We start from the raw sequence: 11,628 nt of genomic DNA on the forward strand, positions 1-11,628 counted from the left end.
AGAGCTTTGACCTGTCCTGCAGGCAGAAAAGCAATTTATTGAAAAAGTTGTATTCATTTCTTTTCTTTTTTTTTTTTTTTTGCTTAAACTTGCCAAAAAATAAAACTGTTTGTTTTGATGTTTGTGTGTTTAAATGTAAAATGCTTCCATGCTTCATCGTGCTCTGAAGCAATTGTTAAATTTGACATGTCTGTTTGCACCGCTCCACCTCATCCCGCCTTTTCTTTACATTCATTTCTCAGGAGAACTATCAAAGATACCACTCTACTCATGACTGCAAAGCTCAGAAAAACAGAACTACAGAATACTAGTCTCCAGTTTTGCTTCTTTTTGCTACCAAAGAAAAATCGATTGATAGTCCAGCAGTGCTAATGCCACAAAAGGAGTCAATAACAGCTCTCTTAATCCAAAAGAGCAGTTAGAGAATGTGGGAGCAGGCAGACAGGTTGATGGAGTTAGTAGTTGTTGTGATGTGATGTGAGACTGACCTTAGTGCGGGCTGAGCAGACGTCCCAGTGTTGGCAGTCATTCATAATCCAGTCCTCCAAGAGGGTCAACCCACTCCTCAGCTCCTCACTGTGCTACACTGCTCCTCCACAGCACCACCGGCAGTTACAACACCCGCGGATATCAGCAGCCTCCAGCTACACACTGCCTCTGATCTCTGTACGCATGAAATAACACCAGCGAGCCCACCAAACTGAGGGAAAGAACTGAGAGCCTGCTATCCGTCTCTGTCTCTGTTGTGTATGTGAGTGTGCGTATGTCAAGAGTGTGTGTGTGCGTGCGTGCGTGTGCGCGTGCGTGTGTGTGCTTGTGTGTGCAAAGGGCTGAGGAAATGAGTAATATCTAGCAGTGAGAAACATGTCTGCTATGCAGAGCCACACAGGCAGACCAGTTGCTGCTGCCGCCCACTTGCTTTAATCACTGAGTGATACAAACATGCATACACACACACACACACACACACATATACATACACACACACACACACATATATATATACATATATATCTATATATACTGAAATAGTCAAGGATGCAGCGCATACAGATTATGTATTGGGTGGTATATGCTGCCTTTGTACTGTCTGACGGTATGCTTTCCACATGCACTTCACCGGTTGAATGTGTCTTTCAACATGAAGAGTCATTAACCAGTCAATTGATCAATAATCAAGCCGTTCTACTATGTTTCTGAGGAACACTTTTCAGAAGACATGTTGGCGTATAAAAGAGAGGGAAGGACGGAGGGGAGGCAGAGAGACAGTTGATGAGAGACAGGGAGGGACGTGGTAGGAGGCTCATCCTACACACACTCTCAGACTTAGGCATTTGCTGCTGCTTCTGACTCAAAACCAAACCTCACATCCATCAAGCATGCACAAACACACTCGTGCACACACACAGACACACACACTATACTTGTTCTTTTTGTTTATATGTAGTTTTCATCTGAATTTGTGTCCTTTGTTCTCATCGAAGCACTTTGTGACGGACCTGTTGTTAAAAGCGTTTCTATGACTAAATTTAATTTGAATACATATGCGTGCGCACACGCACACACACACACACACACACACATAAAAACACAGACTCTCGCAGGCTCATACGCTAACCGGAGCACTGCAGGAGAGCTCTGAATGATTTGCTTCAGTGATTCAGTCAGTGCAAGTGAAGTGTGTTGGTATGGCTGGTATGGCTTATTAGGACTGAATTTGTAGGAGCAGTGTGGTTCATTCACAGCAAGAAATTAGAAACCCTCCAGTATAGAAACCTTTTACAAAATAATAAATAGGCCCAAGGTTGAAAATACAAGGCTATGCAAATAACCCAGTCTGCTCCTCGTCAAAGAAATAGGGCCAAACCTCAGTTCAAACAAGCTTATGTAAATTACCAGAAGCAGAAATGCAATACAGGAAAGCAAACGTAAATTGGAGGGAAACGCAATTTAATGAAGCAATCAAATCATTATTGGTAGTTAATTGTAAAAAGCAATCTTTATGTTCCATCATATTTCTAAGAGCAATTAATCCAACCTTTTAAATACAGAGCAAAACGAAGACTTGTATCCACCAACATCAAAAAAGAGGTTAACCTTGTCTAACTTCTCAACCTTGATCGAACGGAAAGTTAATCAGACTTGTTGGTGTGTGCAGACACATCAGCTTGAAGGCCACATTGAAACATTCTCACAGTGAGGCAAAAATTGCCAAGAAAGCCTGCTCTGCAATTTAGGAGAAGATTGCTTTTATTTTTCAAAGTGACTGCTGTTTGAAGATGATGTGCACTCAGATTGTGTGGGCACGCGCGCTGTCTGCTCCGTTTCACAATTAACAGAGCGTAAAGATCCATATTTTTACATTTTGGCACATTCTGGATTAAGATAAAACAATACTGTGAGGATTTTATCTTTGCTGTGGATCGTAAGGCCACACTGTAATATGTGACACAGAAATTTAATCAATAATCAGTCTTAGCAAACAAAATGTAACAGTAATATCTAATTGTTAGGCTATAAATAAATTAGAAAACCATCTACAAGATGATAGAAAATGAAGGAGAAAGCATCTGTTTGTAATTTCATTAATTAAGAATCAACAGGCCAAGAATTGTGGGTTTATTACTTGATGAAAAGGCAAACTGTTCATTCTACTGTAATTAGCTTTAAAAAATCTTAATAACCAATTTGACTGCACAATGTAAAAATAAGGTTGTTTTTATAACCATGTTTCTATGACTATATTACGCAATTCAACCCATTGCTCATAAGGTGTCAGAGTTGACTTGGCAGCTTAAATTAAAGTGTCCAACACATTATTATATAAGATAACTTTGCACATAAATAACACATTTTTAACTAATAGAATTAAAACGGTTATAAGGTTATAAGTTAGTGAGAAATCATGCTTTGCATATTAAAACAAATAAAGTAAACAAGTAGGAAATAAATAAAATGTAGAGAAGTAAATATTGAAATAGTTTTCTTCCATATACCACTGACACCTTTGTACTTGTACAATCTGTCTTGGATATAATTCTGCATAAATCATATCACACTTGTCTGATATAAACTCAGATGTATTAGTCCAGTCAGAGTGAAAGAGAAAGAAACAGAGCAAGGCCCGTTTTCATCAAAGGGTATTTACTACAATGCAGAGCTCTAGAAATGACTGTTGGTCTCTACTTGTGCATCCACACTTTTGATATTTAGCACACAGTACTTGGGCACACGCAGACAAACAACAACACCAGCAAACACACAGTGGAGTCACACTGTGCTGTCAATCATTAACGGCCCTCTTTCGCTGCCTCATGCTCGCTGTTTCTGCCGCTCTCTCTCTCTCTCTCTCTCTCTCTCTGGCTTTGCACTGTTCAATCTGTCCATCACAAACCCGCACACACACACACACACGTAAACACACACAGGGTCAGGCCGAGACAAGAAAGGTCAGATGAGTCAGACGACACCCAATAAATCATAGTGGTGGAAGTGTAAAGTAGCAAAAGGAGGCTTCCACAGGTGATACGGTGAGCGGTTTCCCTCTCACTCCTCGGTACGCTTTACTGTCTTTGCTTCTGGTCCATTTCTTTTTTTAATGAGTGCCATTTTGCACTCCCCCCCTTCCTCACGCGTAGCCTCGTATGGGGTGTCTGATCACGTTTCAGGCTGAGTGGGGGATCTATGATGGACGTCTGATGCAGCAGAAATTTGTTGCTGAATGTAACAGATCTGAACAGAGGGGAGGAGTAGAGGAGAGGGGAGGGGAGGGGGGTAGAGGACACAGCAGATAGATAGATAGATAGATAGATAGATAGATAGATAGATAGATAGATAGATAGATAGATAGATAGTGGGGGGGTGAGGGGGGAGGAGGGGAGTACTACTAGCCTTGTGTGGTGGCTTACTCCGCAGGGAGCCGGGCTAAGCTGATAAAAGGACAGGGTGATACGAGCGATAGCTTATTGGGCAAAGGGCCAGGTCAGCCTTCAGGGCCCTGACCCATTCTTCAACAGGATGAGCCAGCAGCCCTGCCCGCAGCAGGCTCAACCACAATGAGGATGGGCTTATGGCTCAGGAGTTACTATTAACACCCACACACTCACACATACACATACACACACACACACGCACGCACACACACACACACACAGGATATGCCGCATGTACACAGACACATACAGATGCATACGAAGAGTCTTTCAGAGATTGATTTCTTTGTGCAAATGTGCTCCCTCGTGTCAGACCTGCACACCTTCCCATGGCACAAATCGCTGACCACGTCTACTGCTTTTGACGAAGAATAGGATCAACAGTGTGCGCCCCAAGTGCGGCAAAAAACAGGATGTACCACCTGCTTAAAAGCAGAGTTGTAAAGTGAGTCTGCTTACCATTGCGAGAAAAGAGTTGATAGAAAGAGAGTAGGAGAGAGTGATGCAGACTAGAGGGTGACGCCTGTAACGTATTGCTGGGTTAATCCCTGTGAATCCTAACTGGTACAGCCTAAGGCAGGCTTAGTATAGTTCTGGGAGGAAATCCCCCTGTGTAGTGGTACAGGCCATTAGCCCCTAGGGTATAAATAGGGCAGCTATGGCTCCTTAAGCTGGCTTTTACGCAATATCAGTTAAAAATATGACTTGACTAATTACATGCAGGTCAGCCAGTCAGCAGAAGCAAAAAGTCCTCCACCTCATTCTCCTCCTCCTCTGACCATGGCAGACTACTGCAGTATTCCTGTAAATACACACATGACACACACACTGACATATACTGCACATACAAGTGCACACACAGAGGTCAGCAGGGAACAAGTGGAGCAGTTAACAAGCGTTCTACAAATCTCGTGGCTGACATTTTCTAGGGCAGGTGTTATATTGTTGTCATTCATTGACATTTAAGTTTCTACCGATGGCAGTTTCATTTTTGTACTTTTCCACTGCCCTAATCAGATAATACACCTCTCGTGCGGCATCTGCACTAAGTGTTTCTTCAACCACAAAAGCACGACTTTGGTTTCAGTTCATAGGCATCATATGTATCACAAAGACGTCGAAAAACATGAAACAAACAAATGCGCCACTATTGGTTAGGTGGCAACAATTCTTATGAAACTGCAGTGATGTCACATGCTGCTGATGCACAGTCATGCTGTTGTATTTCCATCGTTGCAGCTCACTTTTTTCCCCCTAAATTAGTTTTCCAACTTTTTACATGCTCAGCTTCACTGGCTCACAGGTAGCAGCCCGTCGCACTAGTTTGTGACATGATTATCCCAACTCAGAGCCCTTGATGCGAGTAGTGCTCTCACGCTATGAGATCAGTTGCTTACGGGTGTGGGGGTGGGGGGGGTGAGGGTGGAGGAGAGGGGAAAGAGAGGGAGGCTCAGCGACCGAGACGAAGTCTGATGGGGTAGAAACAGCTTGAAAAAGAGAGGACAAGAGTGCGTGTGTGAAAGAATAGGGGGATTACTTTTCATTCCAAAGATTTGTTGTTTTTGGCACTGTCCCCTGGCGACTGCCAGTCAAACTGGGTTTCTTTTGGTTCTCTAGTTTAGCAGCAAAATGTCAGCAAGCTGCAAGCATAGTGATGACATCTCCATGGAGAGAGCATGGCCAGGTCTCCATCGGTAGCTCAAGTGCCATTCATTTTCAGAGAGACTGTCTAGACTGGCTTCATAGATACTGTCTGGAATACCTTTATCACTGCTGGTATTCAAGGCAACGTTGCTATACACTGCCATTATTGCTATAGCTCTACAACCCCTCCCACATCAAATCTGCTGCCCAGCCACACACGGTCACAGCCATTTACTCAACACACAGGCTTATGCTGTTTGTTATAAAGGGTGCTGCAAATTATATTGAAATAGAATTGAGTGGGTTTAATGCTTGTTTGCAAAATGAAAATAAGGAGAGTCCCACTTGAGAGAGAACCTTTTATCGCTCAGCTGTTTGATAATCTCTGCTAATAATTACAAAAGAGATGTCAAATTAAATTAGAGACAGATGTTTAGCTGAGTGATTTCAATGTTGCGCAGGATAAAAAAAGAATACAATGACTAGGGAAGCATTGCAAGACTAATCCAGCTTCAGGACGGCGCTTTCAGGACACTATTGATGCTATAGGCTACAGGATGCCTCAGATGTTACACTATCTGCGCAGTGATACCAAAACCAATACTGTGCAATGTATTGTGTTTGTGCACATTGGGTCTGTCTGTACGAGGGAGCAGATTTACTTGCATGGGCACCAGCAGGCAAAGAGGCAGGCCTGGCTGTGGGTGTAAGTGGTGGGTGGCAGGGTTGAAAGGTCATTGACCCCTATTGTAGATGAAGTGTGGAGGAGGAGGAGAACATACTGCTTGATCATACACAAGGGTTAGCAAGTCAGGGCCAAAGAAAACGATGTGCATGAACACAAAGAGCAAAGAAAAGACTCTAACTGACAGCTTTATACACATCTTTGCATGCGCACGCACACTCACTCACACACACACACATACACTCCCTTCACATGTCAGTAAATGCAAATCTAAATGCATCCTATGAAATATCACTTCCTGCACCTTCCTCTCATGGTACACCCCGACCGACAGGTGTGTCTGTCACCTTAAAGTAGTCTGGCACACTGTCAGCTGTATTCAAACACCTGCCTCTGTTTGGGATTATTTATCACACTCCTGGTTCCCCGGCTGAGTTCCCAAGCCAATTCCATACCCTTCCAACTGTGAGAGTGCTGATCTGCAAACAGTGGCAATGGAGGTCTCCATGACTGATTCAAAAATGGCATGAACGCAGAACAAATTCACGATCAGAAGACACCTCAGGAGAAATTTGTGCGATACCATTTTGTTCTTACCATTTCCTAAATAAACTGAAGCTAATTAATTGCGGATGTGGAGGCCATGTTGTTTGTCACTTCACTTTAGGAGAATTACCCCAAACTATGTGAGTTACATTTTTCACACACATTTTGAATTAAATGAAGTGCAGTCCGAGCTAATGTTAGGGCACTGCCGTACAGCATGCAGGACAGGGGTTTGCCTCCCTTTCCCCACTGCGAGCGGAAGACATGCAAGACATGCAAAGACATGCAAGTCTGTGTCATCGGTGTGACGGCGAGTGACGGTGAGAGTGATTATCCCTCACACATCCTGCAATGAACTGATGAGTGTTGGTGAAAAAAAAGGAACACACAAAAAAGGTTAAGTGGGGCTATGCAGCCTCAAATGCCCTCCGAAATGCTGTGCCTGCAAACTGTTTCAGTGGGTGGAGGACGGGAATTTTCTCAGAGCAAACATGTAACATACAGCCCTAAAAAACACATATATTCATATTATCATGCAAATGCATAGTCTCAGCGTGTATGTATGCTTCACTCTCTAAGTTTTCCCTCTCTGTCTCTTTCACTTTCAGTCCCCCCTCCCCACCTACTCTTGGTTTTCCTCTCTGTCTTTCCCTCTCACTCATCTGTTTGAGAGCACACATTCAACGTGGGTGAGAGTGCTAGAGTAGAGTATATGACTGTCAACACAAGGTGCAGGGTGTGTGTGTGCGTGTGTGTGTGCGTCTGCCTGTCTGTGTGGTGCTGTAGGTGGAGAGGCACAGCAGGGCGTGAAGGAGCGCTGTGATAATGACAGGCCATGCATTATATAACATGCAGCTTGCATAAGGAGAAGATTATTTTAGGTCCAGATATTGAGGATGTATAGGTAATTTTTTTTACGTGGGTGTGCAGCACTATGCGCACCCCTAAGTGTCTGTGTAAAAATGCTCTGAAATGTGCTCATTTTTGTGGTCTCTTTCGAGGAGTGTGGGGGTGTAAGTAAACTAAAGTGTATTATGTGTTTGTAAGAAGGGGGCATGAATGTTTTCAGATTTCTTTCATAGCTATCTGCATATCAAAACAAGTATGTGGGAATGTTGGCACATTTCTGTACAGTGTGCACAAGGGTGTCTTTATTGCAAGCTCCCACTCATTATCACTTCTACACTTCAGAGAGATCCACTTGAAGAGGGCTGATTCTCCTTGTCGGGTGCAAACCTCGCAACTTTCAGTTTCCGATGATTTTCGTGTTAGAGCTCGCGTTGAACGAACGCGAGTTTTGGGCCTGTCTCTCGACCGCTCAGTCACAAGGTTATGGTCCTACAGGATGTGCTGCGTGGAGTCACAGAAGTGAGGCAGAGCAGATAGTCTCCGTGTGCCGCTGCCTCCTCTGCGAGCCTCGCTCCATGCATGAGTGTGCCCCTGTAAAAATAGACCTCTTAAAGGGCCAGCAGCTACTCAACCTTCTCCCACAAGAGGCCCGCTCTGCTCTTCAGGGTGACAGCACTCTAAGAAACATGGGATGGGTGAACATGCTGTATTTCTCATTCAACCCACAGAGACAAGTTGTAGTTCTGTGTCCCTAAAGGTATAAAAACACACCTACATTCAGTTTCTGTTTGCCGTCTTTACATCATTCATGAGGGCACTTCCCTGGTACATAGCCAGAGTCATAAAATAAAGCTCCGGCTTTTATGTTTGTAAGTTACTATAAAAAACATATTAAACACGGCAGATCTGGGTTGTGAAGCCATCTGACAACAGCTAGAGCCCCACCTTGGCACAAACCCTCGCTGATACAACACAGAGCCCTGGCTTCAACATGATAGTGACAGATCCAACACCAGAAACTACAAGCAAGAATCACTCCTAGCATATGAGGCACACTTTGTAATTGTCTCTAGGAGCAATCTCTCAGTGACACAAGACTTCCTGTACACGCCAGCAAATCGTCCTTATAATTGAAATAAGTGAATTAAGTCAGCAGGGACAAATGTTGTACGTCTCGCTTGAAAGACATCTATAGCTAGAGAACTGTTTGAACCCGTGAAATGTTCCTATATGGAGCATATGGGATATCACTGCAGCAGAAGGACAGCGCCTGCTGCAGCAGAAATAGACATACAGAAATCATAATCATGCACACTGGCGTAGTATTTCTCCACGGAGAATGGCGAGAAACGAGGGGGGATTTGAGTGGAGTCAGTAACTGAACCCCAAACGTAGCTCTGTGTTCCCAACAGAGGGATGCAGAAGCAGACACATTTAAAGTCCTTGACCAAGTAGTGCTGTGAAGTTGGAAATTAAAAATTAAACATGACATTGAAAATTCTTCCGGTGCATGTTGCCTCATGTGTCCTGCACTCTGGTAGAATAAGAAGTTGAACGCCTGACGCGCCTGCACACCTGCACATCCTCCCTTTGACCGCATGAGATCTTTCCCGGACTTGCCCCTCAACATCTGCACCTCCTATTTTCTCTCTCCTCCTCCTCCCTCATTCTGTCTCTTTCCAAAATTTCCCACACTTGTCCAACCCCACCCTCGCCAATCTCACATCCGTCCCTCCCAGTTTAAGCGGGCTCCTCCAGGGCCCCTGGCTATCTCTGGACCAGGGCTATTTAAGCCCACTGCTCTAATTCTGAAAACCCTGATCTGCCGTCAGGCTGAGTGATGGACCTCCACTTCTCTCTCTGTCTGTCTGGTCTCTGTCTGTCTGTCTGTCTCTGTCTTCCACACACACTCCTTGTCTCTGGATCAGTCACACTCTCCCTCTTGTTCACACTCTCTCTCTCTTATGCTCCACGCGCACAAACACCCCCACACACAGGTGCCGACTTACATGAGTGTATACCACATGCTCATTCACACACACACACACATACACACACACACACACATTTCAGACATATTTTCTCTCTATAATTAACCCAGCTCACTCTCAGGATGACATGTACCTACGGTGACTCCTAAACCTGTTTCCTCAGAGCATTCATAACACGCAGCACGGTCTGTTTATCCCTCCATTCAAACTTGCTAACACACCTGCGCTCCCTCTCTCCTGCGCACACACACACACACACACACACTGAGAGGAGGAAGCGGTGTGGTCACATACCTCGCCGGGTGCCTTGGCGTAGCAGGTAGCAGAGAGTTTACTCATTGGATCAGGCAGCAGAGCAGGCACGTAGGAATATCCAGTTTTGAGGCTGCGAGTGTCTTCCTCCTCTCTACCGCTCAGCCTCCCCTCCCTTCATCCTATTCCTGCCTCTCCTCCTTCTCACTCTCTAAACGCCTCTTTGCTCTCTCTCTCGCTCTCTATCTCCCCGTGAGTGCGCTCTCTTTCTCTCTCTCCGGCTTGCTTGATCTCTCCAACCCCCTCCCTCTGTCTCTCTCCCCCTTCGCTCTAACTGACACACACCTTCTATCTCACCCTTACAACTTCAATCTCCACTCATCCCTCTTAGTAAGTCTCTCTGACACACAGTGCCACTTGATAACTTTTTCTTTTCCCTGCCTAATATGCTCTGCCTCTCCCTCTCTCTCTCTCTCTCTCTCTCTCTTGCTCCCTCTCTGGGAGAGTATAATTAGACAGAGCTCAGTGGTAATACAGTCAGGCTCATTGTGGGAGCCTTAGCATTGCTGCTCATGTTTGGCTGATAGCCCAGCGGCTTCGCTCATTAACCTCCCTCGAGCCGCAGAATGGACCAGCCCACGGCTCGTGCTATTTGCTGCAACACCTCAGCCTCTTAGCCCATCAGCCAATCGCAGCCCACGGGCATGATGGGAAAGGTGTGCTTGCCGGGCGTACAGTGCTGTAGGTGAGAGAGTTAAACATTTAATCACTAAGTACCGACATGTTGCGGCAGGTGAAGCGTAATACCAGCTGGTTGAATGTGACACGCTGCGGGTTTCATCGCAGTCATAAGGACCCAGTTCTCTTTTAGCTTAATCACTTGGTCATGATCTGCGTGCAGTGGCATCATGTGCTTTTTTCTTTCAAACATGAAACCACAAAAGACCACTCACACATCTTATTGTGAAACCACTGCGAGGTATGGGAATGTCCTGTGTAATGTAGCAATAAGTCATATGCTCTCTTTACTGTACTGCGTGCCCCAGTTCCCATCACATATGACCTGGCATACACCCTCGAGGGAGGCTTCCTTTATCTCACTGTGATGGCTGTGTAGGATAAACTGTGACCGGTTTTGAGAAATGAAAGTTGCAGAAAAACAGCTGTCATTACATTTTGAACAACTGCAGCTTTCTATGTGATTAAATTATTAGTGTCAATGCTGTATTAAAGTGTTTCTTAGAGTCAAATGCCTGAACTCACCGTGCACTCTTATGACCTCAGTTTTCAACTCACTGACAAACGTCTACTTCGATGCCTTAAACTGCTATTGGGTGGGCACTTCCACTATCTTTTCGGCTTTGTCATCATGAACAAATCATGTGACTCAGGACCAGAGCTGGAAGCGCCAGGCCAGGCCAGGTCACGTGAGCAGCTTACATGGCAAGGATCTCTCTCTAGGACAGTATCCAAGGAAAGGTGGAATCTACAAGCTGCACCTGCTGACTTGAAAGTGAAGGGAGACTCTTTCCAACAATCACAGTACTCCCTGCTGGATCGAGCAGTTATCAGTTTTTTACCTTCAAAATCATTTCTTCCATTTGCTTTGTTGGCCTTCCAGGAGTGTTAATGGTAACCTTGGAATCCTGGACATGGAATAAATAAATAATTGATCAGTGTAAGATAAGTACACTCATACGAACATGTAACGATTTTTAGTTGGGAGTTA

General features: G+C 44.7%; 1 protein-coding gene across 2 annotated transcripts in view; it reads right to left on the minus strand.

Annotated features, from left to right (window-relative positions):
• Positions 1-10,161, minus strand: part of zmp:0000000926 (ataxin-1-like) — a 16,755-nt gene extending 6,594 nt beyond the window's left edge. Inside the window, exon 1 of one of the 2 annotated variants that reach the window (XM_041946577.1) lies at positions 9,942-10,161. The gene's annotated coding sequence lies outside the window, so the exon portion shown is untranslated. Of the gene's footprint in view, positions 1-488; positions 734-9,941 lie in introns of those variants that run through there. The other variant, XM_041946576.1, reaches the window with a different exon arrangement.
• Between the last annotated feature and the right edge of the window lie 1,467 nt (positions 10,162-11,628).

This window comes from Chelmon rostratus, chromosome 10 (genome assembly GCF_017976325.1).
Source record: "Chelmon rostratus isolate fCheRos1 chromosome 10, fCheRos1.pri, whole genome shotgun sequence".
Classification (NCBI taxonomy): domain Eukaryota; kingdom Metazoa; phylum Chordata; class Actinopteri; order Chaetodontiformes; family Chaetodontidae; genus Chelmon; species Chelmon rostratus.